Genomic DNA, 9,961 nt, shown 5'->3' on the forward strand with positions numbered 1-9,961 from the left:
ATCTGTAGAATGACTGAGGGGTGAAGTAGCCAAATATTCTACTCAAGTAAGAGTGACATTACTTCAGAATAATAATGCTCGAATAGAGCAATCCACAAAATTACCCAAGAAAGAGTAAAAAAGTATGTGGGAAAGCTGCTGTCAAGAGTAACATCTGATTTATGAAGTGAAGTTAATGTCATTTGAAGGACAAAACATGAAATAATGCATAAAATATGGTATTTTTTAAAGGATAGACACAAAAATGACACTAAACATATGTGAAGGAGCGGTGCAAGAAACATTTGTCACTTGTAGACTTGAATGTGGGAAGAGAAACCAGTTGTTTTTTGTTTTTTTACTGAAGTAAGAGTACTGTTTCTTAAAAAAAATGTACTCAAGCAGGAGTAAAAAAAAGAATATAAAGAAAAATATAAAATCTGTCAACTGGCTGCTCATCCAAGCTAAACGTCTCTATTCCTCCTTTTGTCCAGTTGACAGATTTTATATTTTTCTTTTGCGGTGGATCAGACCTGAACGACTGAGGGATTACACAGATATTACTCAAGTAGGAGTAAAAGCGTGCTCTGAAAAGTACAATTTCAGATGCAATTGCTTGAGTGTAAAAGCAACTGAATACTACCCACCTCTGGGCAGAATTCATCCACAAAGTAATTCAAAGTGGAGCACTACAGTCAAACCTCTTTTTAAAGTTTTTGTCAGTTTGCTATTTTGTTTATTTATTTATTTATTTGTCTTTATTTCCACAGAGAGCGCCCAAAGAGAGTACCAGACTTTCTTTTACATGAACGCCCTGGTAAAATACAGAACAATACAAACAAAACCAAACAAACCAAACAAACAGCATACGTCCATTTAAAACATTAAAACCAGGAGCAGGTGTGATTATAAAGGAGGTGTGCGTGTCAGAGCAGTACACTATTGTCCATGTTTAGTGCTCATGGTCTTATCACTGTGTGTTTGCTCTTTTAGCCTCTGCCCTCTACAGTGTGAGTCATGCACAAACTCCTGTTACATTAATATTATAAAACTAAACTACGGGTTTTAATGGTGAGCAGATGAGTCCTGTTCAACTGAGACTCATGGCTATGGATAATTGTTATTAGAATTGTTAGTATGTCAAAGTTGTCCAGACAAATCAATGCAAAAACTGTAAAGATGTAACACTTTTTCATATTATTTTTGTTGGTTAAAGTAGGTTAAGTAGGTTTGCAGTGAGGCTGTGCAGTTACTCAAATGGAGATTCAATTGTTTCACATTGGCCGCAATCAGCTTGGGTCTTTTTAATGGAGAGGTCTGCAGCTAATTCTCTGTCAGTAAAAAGATGTGGTTTGGAGCAGAGTTCAGACTTGAGAGACATTTGTTGGTGTTGAAGTTCCACTTACTGCACTAAACAGAAAGTACAAAAGTATCACTGACATTATGGCTGCAGGATTAATCGCAACAGAGTAGAAATCACAATTTGGACCCATCCTGTCTCATTCTGCATAAAACTGTTAACCCTGTAGTTCAGATTTGTACAAACATCTTCTGAAATGTGTTTGACAGTTTATATTTTAGTCTTTTTGTCAATTCGTCCAGATGTGTTTAAATGTGAACTTTGAACAGAATCCTATTTTGAAAACATAAATTGCAAATCAAATCGCATGTTCAGACATAATTTATTAGTTTTGAAAGGAAAAAATAAATCTAATTGAAAATCGTAACTGACCAATATGAAGAAAAATAAAGACTGGATTCTATTTTTTGTCATATACAATACTATAGCAATATCATACCTCATATCATACCCTGAATGTATTGAACGAGCTTTAACTTATGTTTGCATCTAATGTAACAGTATATTAGAGGATAACATTGTTTGGTGGCTGCAACATTTTTATTTATTTATTTTTTACTAGCAATACCAATAAGCAGAATAGCAGAAAGTGACAAATTCTCAAGATGTTCATTCATACGGTCATGAACTCTCTACACAAACATATTATACTGGAAAGACAAAGCCACTCTTCATTCACTCATCAGTCACATTATGGTGGAGGAAAGCCACAGGACACAGACAAGATGGCGTGTTGTGGCTCCCAAATAACCAATCATAACCTATAGCAGCCCAAAAACACATTCATAAACCAGTGTGCAGGCAAAGTGGATGAAATGCCTTGCTCAAGTGCACAAAATGAGCAAAGGTAAAACATAACACCATAACTTTTCCAATGAAACGAGGGACCTTAATTAACAGATCAAAATCCATGTCAAGCTCAGTCAATATTTACACAGTAATAGCTGCAGCAATTCAAAAGCTGAGCATAACATTACACAAGTAGGCAACGCATTTAGCCGATTGTGAGTCAGACCTCACTCACACAAACCCAAAGACCATACCGGCTTGTCAAAGCCAGATCTCGTCAGATTTCTGATGGTTGAGCCTGGTTGGTACTTGGATGGGGGCCCGCTGGGAATACCAGGTTCAACTGTGGAGCAGCAGTGGCAAAAACATCACTGTGTCCTCAGGCAAGGCACTCATTGCCTAGTATGAATATGATGTGTGCGTTGGTGGTGGTCGAAGGAGCCAATGATGGAGATTGGCAACCTCACTTCTGTCAGTCTGCCTCAGAGCAGCTAATAGCTTAACCCCACTGAGTATGAAAGGAATGAATAATGCTGTAAAGTGCTTTGGATGTCTTGAAAATGGCTTTATAAATCCAATGTATTATTATTATTATTATTATTATACTAGAGCAAAAACCAGCACTAGACCTGAGGTTAAACCTGCACTAGATCAGAAGTAAATTTGCAAGCACTAACAGGCTGAAACCAAGTCTACACAAGGACTAAAACAAAATCAAACTAGGAACCAATGACTAAACCAGGACTATAAACAGGTCCAACCAGGATCTATATCAAGACTTAACTGGGCTCAAGCTAGGACAAAACTAGTGAGCCAGGACTGTATCTACTCATTATGTAACAGCAGGCCACACTCATGAGCTCACTTCTGACAGATGTCCTCATGACTGATCATTCAAAACACACAGAGGCTTCACTCAGATCCAGTGTGTGCTGTGGTTTAGTAAAGTTTACTGATAGCGTGGGCGCGGATACTGATGGACTGATGAGAGGAAGTGGTTTGAGTTGAGGAAGAAAAGAGCGGAGGGTAATTTCATAAAACACATGGTAAAAGCAGTTTCCCATGTGCACGTGTGCGCGCGTGTGATTCCTGCAGCCCCACGCGTGCACAGGAGAGCCGCAGTGGACGGATGCCTTCAGATGTCAAAAAGCGCTCTAGAGACACACGCTGCATCAATAAATGATCATATTACGCGCTCACGCTGTTGCGCTCTGACGCCACATGAATAAAGTTTATAAACGTAATAAAAACGTCACGCACCGGGAGCGCGCGGAGTGGAGAGGACAGAGACGCACCTACCTCCAGATGAAAGAAGAGAGGACAGCTGTTTGGTGTTTGGACAGCAGACACACGCGCAGATACATCTCGAGATCAAGTGCCTGTCACGAGCAGCACCTGCACTTCCGCTCAGAGCAGATGTCCTTCAAAATAAAACACTCATGTGAATACTAAGACTGAATAATAAGACTGTGAATACTAAGACTGAATAATAAGACTGTGAATACTAAGACTGAATAATAAGACTGTGAAAAAATAAGGCCTATGGAGCTCAACAGTTTTTTTCCCATAGACAAAAAATTGAAATATTAAGAGTTCAAAGCTTTCACAAAGGCTAACCAGCTATGTGACAACTAATATGAACTGATGTGGTTGTTTTAGGCCCGAAAAGCACATTTAAAATGCAAGATTCAGCAAAATGCTTTCATAACTTAACTATTTAAAATGTTTCAGATTTTTAACGTGCAACAGATTTTAAATAAATGTATAGCCCTTGCCATCATTAGTTACCATATAGGTCTGACCAAGTTTTCAAACTTTATATATATGTATATTTTGGAATGTCTATGGGAAAAATAAATGAGAAATTTAGTTCCAGATCCAGAGGGTGTGTGGTCGCTGTTGCTCCATTGCAGGTCTCAGGTGCAGAGTCACACAGTGCAGTAGGTTTAATGTTGAATATTCAGCTAGGCAATGCAGCGATAAAAGAATGATTTTACAGTGTTGGATGTGCAGAACGGCACAATATTTGGGAAAAATAATCATATTGCTGATAAGAATTGTGGTTGCGATTAGTGGTGCAGTAAATTGCATTTTGACAGGATATTTGCTGTTTACAGAAGATATTCTATTATCTAAACAACTGCTTTTTTAATTTTCCAGATCAAATTGTGATTTTGATTCAATTGTAATATAGTGTGCAGCCCTAGTTGGCAGCCATAGGTAGGCCTGTATAACTGTTACAAATATATACACGTCATGCAGTTTCATAAGGCCTAATAGTGTATCCTACTAGTTGAGGTCTAACATATGACAAACTGACTACAGCTGTTGATCTTAATACCATACGTTAACACCTTAAGTATAAGAGCTACATTGCCTCCTCACCCTTCTTAAATCTCAATATTCATCTCCCAGATCCATGCATGTAAAGTTCACACGTTTGAAGCGTTTTATTTTGCAGAACCTCACTTCCGGCTGTCACGGTTCATTTTATGCGTTTTGACACGTGCTCCTTAACCCCGCCTCCACAAAACCCTAACCGGTCAACCTGCGGCAATTATGCAACATCAATTACACTCAACGCTCCACCATTTCAGCTGCAGAGCCCGCGCACACGAGCTCCCCAGTGTGAACGGGCCCACAGACAGATGATTACAGCTGCAGAGCCCGCGCACCATAGACAGATCATTACTGTCACAGAGTCTTTATAACATGAACAATCGGGACGTGTAAGAGCCACAATAACGAACAGGAGCTTTGCAATTATCGCGTCATGAGGACCGCAGAGACAGTAGTGCTTTGTTTTAGACGTTTGCATGCTCTGTTCATTTGGGTTAGATAAATATGTGGTGGATATCTCAGAGAGAAACTACACCCACAAAATGTTGCTATGGCAAAGAACAGGAAATAACTGTTTGTAGAAGTGCTGTGTAATATTAATGTGAGGAAGGTGCAGAAAGGTGAACTTTGTGCAGTATAACGGGCTTAGTTATTGCTTTGCCTGGACATATATGTATATTTATAGACGACTGGGACTATTGTAGACAAAGAAACTCTTAATCCACTGAAGAGAATTGATTAATTAATTAAAAAATGCAAGGTGAGGGGCAAAATATGACCCCAGACCCACAAGCACACATCGTTTCACAAATGAAATCACCATTTTTACAGAAATGTAATAGTGAACTTGGTATTTACATGTAAAGGCAGAAAGACCTCACAACTCAGTCCCAAATTCTAATAATCCCACAAAAAGAATTAGTCGACAAGCAACATGTTCAGCTCTGTCATCATCGACCAATTGATGGACTAAACGACCAAACATCTACAGCCCTAATGGAGGCGAGCATGAAGCGCTGCGGGTCAAGGCACAGGTCAAATCTGCGGAGAGGCGAGTCCACTCCCTGTAAGAATGCATGTTTTTCAAGGTATTTTCCCCTCAATGTAAACACTTGCAACTGCATAACTGCTTGACATGCCATATACTATTCTTTACAAAACCAGAAAGATTACATCCACCAACTTTGTTAAAAAAAAAAAAAAAAAGTTTAATTATAGTAATCCCCCCTTAAGTCCTTTAAAAACAGTATAGCACATATTTTAAAATCTAAATATTGTGTGAAAGGTTTCAGCTACAAGGAAAAAAGGGAAAACAAAATGTGACAGCGGGCCAGAAAAGAGCGGTTAGATAGTTGTAGTATCAGTCAATAAATATGGAAATGTGAAGTCAAAGAGGGTTGTAAAAGTAGTAAGAGGGAAATGATGTCTGATTATACCAGATATCCAGTAACAGATATGAAAACTAATAAGGTCATGACCACACCTATCCTAGTTTAGTCCTGGTTTAGTCTTGGACCTGTTCAAGTCCTGGTTTAATTCTGGTCTAGATCAAGTTTAGTTCAAGTTTGTGTTCACACTTGCACTTGATTGGTTTGAGTTTAGTCGATATGTAGATGTGTTTTTTTATGACGTCTATTTGCAAGTGTGAACTACGGATGTCAAGATTATCCGGTTAATCGATAATCGTGATTATTCTGATCACAATAATATAAACGTAAAAGCTAAAATATAATAATCATGACCATTTTAGAAGCAAAGTCAGGAAAAGTCATTTAAATTGAATCTCGACTCCAAACACCTAATAGTCTAGTGCTTTTTATGTGCCTGTTTATGTCACTATAACTTTACTTTTGCATTAAGAAAGTTTGGTTTTATAATGCTGGCCAAATACGAGAGACGTGATGATGGATTTGAATGAAAGAAAATGAAGAATTTCAGTTTTGTTTTGTTATGTGTCAGTAATCATGAATATTTGTTAAATCGTTGGGTTTTTTTCTTCTAAAATTTGATAAGGTTTTGTCCCACTTGGCCATGTGTACAAGTTGAATTTTATGACTTTATTCAAGAATAGTGCAACAATATTACACTTTATCTCAACCAGGTTTGCCATTTTTAAATTAATTCATTTTTAGTGTCAGTAATATGGATGTTCTTGCCTTTGTTGTCTTGCTTTCTCGTTTTTTATTCTCTCTTATCATCATTGCATGTTTATAGCACATTTGTTAGAAAGATAATGTTAAATCCATGGATCACAACATATAAATATCTAATGAAATAAATAAAAGAAAAAAAAATTGTGGAAAATGCCATAGTTTATATTAGGGCTGCATATGACTAAAGAAATTCTTGTTGAATTAGAGACATGTGCTGCTGCTCAATTGGTCGACTAAAAAAGGGGGTGTGGCAAAATCTCTCAAAACTATTACATATCTCTATGTATCTGACCCAAACTGCACTCACAAGACTACACCTGCACGGGAGTTCATGCAAAAGCTATTATTTATGAAAAAGGTACTAGGAAACAATGTATTTATATAAAGACTTAAAAAACTTGTAAACGATGAGTTTAATCTGCCTTTTTACATTTACGATAAATGCAAAATAATACCAAATCTTCAGCTAACTAACTCACTCACTCACTTCTCCTTTCTGCTGTTGTCTCATATAAATCCTTATAATCTAAATAAAATGATTAGTCGATTAATTCAGGTTTTGGCTTGCTAAGTCTCCATCAACCGATTAAATGACTAAAGGCCTACAGCACTAGCTTATATTGGTCAAAGGTTAAAATTTGGAGTGACTAACAACTTCAAGTGTAATTATTTGGAGCCACATACCTCTGTCCCGTTTCGTCTGACCTGAATAATGAATCGTACTTTCCCATTGGTCATAGAGACATAGAGGTTTACATTCCACTGAAGAGGATTTTCCTGCACAACCTGCTCAGACCCTGTGCTGTGATCAGATAAAATGCATAGTAAATACTTAAGATAATTTAACTGCCGGGTTGGTTTGTTAAAGGCAAGTCAAGTAGAAGTTTTATTGTTCAAAGTTTATTTTAGTGTTATTAAAATATTGGTCAGTTTGCATGCACTGCTAATCAATACTAAAAAGATTGAAACCACGTACTCATTTGTGCAAGTATTGATATTAGAAAAGTCCCATTTACAGGACTGAAATGAACCTTTCCTGAAGCTTTAGAATGATCTTGAGCTGCATCTTTCACAAATATAAAACACATAGACTAGTATAAACCCACGGACCACTATGAACCTACTGGACGACTGAGGAATTACACAGATATAAGGCCACATAATTTACCTCGTGCAATGAACAATTATTTTTCTTAAACCTCCAATCCTGGAGGCTTGTATCAGGGAGCGCTAATGTAAAATATGTCAAAGACTCCAATCAAACTCAAATAAGGCTATTATCCCCAAGGCCTCATATGCAAAACTTCAAGACAAGACAAGGGACTGGGAATTATACATATGAATGGACGTAGTGTCACATCTAAATTAAATTACATTCAAGTCTGGGCATAAGTGTTAAGGAGGGAATAAGTGATAAGGAAATCAATACTGAGAATGATAAAATGTTTGGTTGTGACAGACAATCTAAAGGAGGTGGTGTTTATGTCAAAGATCACCTGTCTGTGGACCTTGTATTCTTCTGCTCAAAGCCAAAATGTTTTGAATATGTCTCTATCTATTCACTGTAAAAATGATTCTGGTGAAAAAACTAAACTTTGGCTGTTGCTGGTATTTATTGTGCGCCTTCAGCACCTAAAAATGCTCTTAATGATCTGTTCAATTATGAGGTCCTGATAATGGGCGACATTAAGAGTCTGAAACTGGAGAAAACTTTGAAAGACCTATGCAATGGCTTGAATCTCACACAATTAATTTCTATTCCGACTAGACCTGACGCTAGAAATTTAAATAAAGGCACATTCACTGATGTAATTTTAACAAACAAACTCCATAATTATGACACAAATGGTGTTTTCCCACTGGGTTGTTAGTGACCATTGTTCAAATGAGTGTATTTGAAATACAAAAATGAAAAAGAAAACATCAAAGACACATGTAAAAGTGTGGCGATCGTATAAATATTTCAATGAGCAGGCCTTCATCTGTGACCGGTGTTACAGTGATATCGGGCTAACATCAGCATCCTCTGACCCTGATATGGCCTTAAACTTTTGTATTAATACATTTAATTAAACTGGAGAAACACATGCACCTAAAAGAAAAATTTGAATGAAAACTGACAAAAATGTGTCCTTTAAAAACATATCTCAGATTATATAACAGTCTAAAGTCAAAATTACCATTTTATTACAGAAACAAATATTGTACCTCAATAGATAACAGAAAAGAAATAGTGTAAGTATCCTTTCTTTCCGTACTGGATTATGGGAATGTGGTGTACTTGCAGACTTCAGCCTCTGCTTTGAAATAGTTGGATCCACTATTTCACTCAGCTCGTTTTATTTCAGGTGATGGATCTGAAACCCATCAGTGTATTCTCTATGGAAAAGTGGGTTGGCCATCACAGCCCGTTAGAAGAGAACTGAACTGTAGGAAATGTATCTTGTATCTAAGGGACTACTTCAAAAACTGATAGAACTAAGGACTAGCTGCACCAAAATTGAGATGGGAAAAAGGACTTTTAGCTGTTATGCTTCACTAAAATGGAATACACTTCAAGGAAAAACAAAACTGGATACGTACTGAATACCATACTGGATACTCATGAAAAAAAGCCCAAGTGCTCTCATTGGGTTCCCCTGTATAAATAAAGAGAAAGAAAGAAATAACCCTCTGCAATGACAATAGTTTTGTTTTGGCTAGTTTTGCCTGTTGAGCCATGATGGTAATATCATAAGGAATAGACTCTGATTTCAATATCAGAATTTGAAAATAATCAAATGTTTTCTTTAAAATGTGTTCTTATAGTTTGATAAAGTTTAAGACCATGCTAAAACCCTCCAAAGGTCCATTTTTGTCTTATTTTTCTGATGTGTTCAGTAAGCTAATTCCTGCTGAAATAAGTAGGCCTATCTAGTCTTACATTCGATAAATAGCTTTGCAAAACATCTTTCTAGGTTGCTTTGGGAAATCTTGGCCAGAATAAAAGCAAGGAGTGATTAAACTTTCCTGGCCATACTGCTCAAAAGAAATTGTGATCGGAAGCTACAATGGCAGCAAGTATATAGTCTATTGTTTTGCCTTGGCCTGATTGGGAGACTTGAGTGGCTTAAACATTGAGGTAATGAGTGAAGAAGTGTTGGAATGTAAGCGGTATGTGCCAAGACAAAGGATGGCAGAAAAGGTCATCTGATCATGACTCAGATACACAGAGCAGTTTCCAGAGTGAGTAAGACACATTTTGTTATTTTGTTGAGAGTTGTAGTCTGGGGTGTTTTAAATGTTTTAAATGTCTTAATGTCTGGCACTAGCTATCTTAGTTATATTGTGTTATAGTGTC

The 9,961-nt window shown here is 37.1% G+C and overlaps 1 protein-coding gene across 1 annotated transcript in view; it reads right to left on the minus strand.

The window, feature by feature from the left end:
* pld1b (phospholipase D1b) overlaps window positions 1-3,484 on the minus strand; it is a 42,410-nt gene extending 38,926 nt beyond the window's left edge. Inside the window, exon 1 of the mRNA XM_055230079.1 lies at window positions 3,428-3,484. The gene's annotated coding sequence lies outside the window, so the exon portion shown is untranslated. The remainder of the gene's footprint in view (window positions 1-3,427) is intronic.
* Window positions 3,485-9,961: the final 6,477 nt, after the last annotated feature.

Source organism: Periophthalmus magnuspinnatus, chromosome 20, assembly GCF_009829125.3.
Source record: "Periophthalmus magnuspinnatus isolate fPerMag1 chromosome 20, fPerMag1.2.pri, whole genome shotgun sequence".
Taxonomy (NCBI): Eukaryota; Metazoa; Chordata; class Actinopteri; order Gobiiformes; family Gobiidae; genus Periophthalmus; species Periophthalmus magnuspinnatus.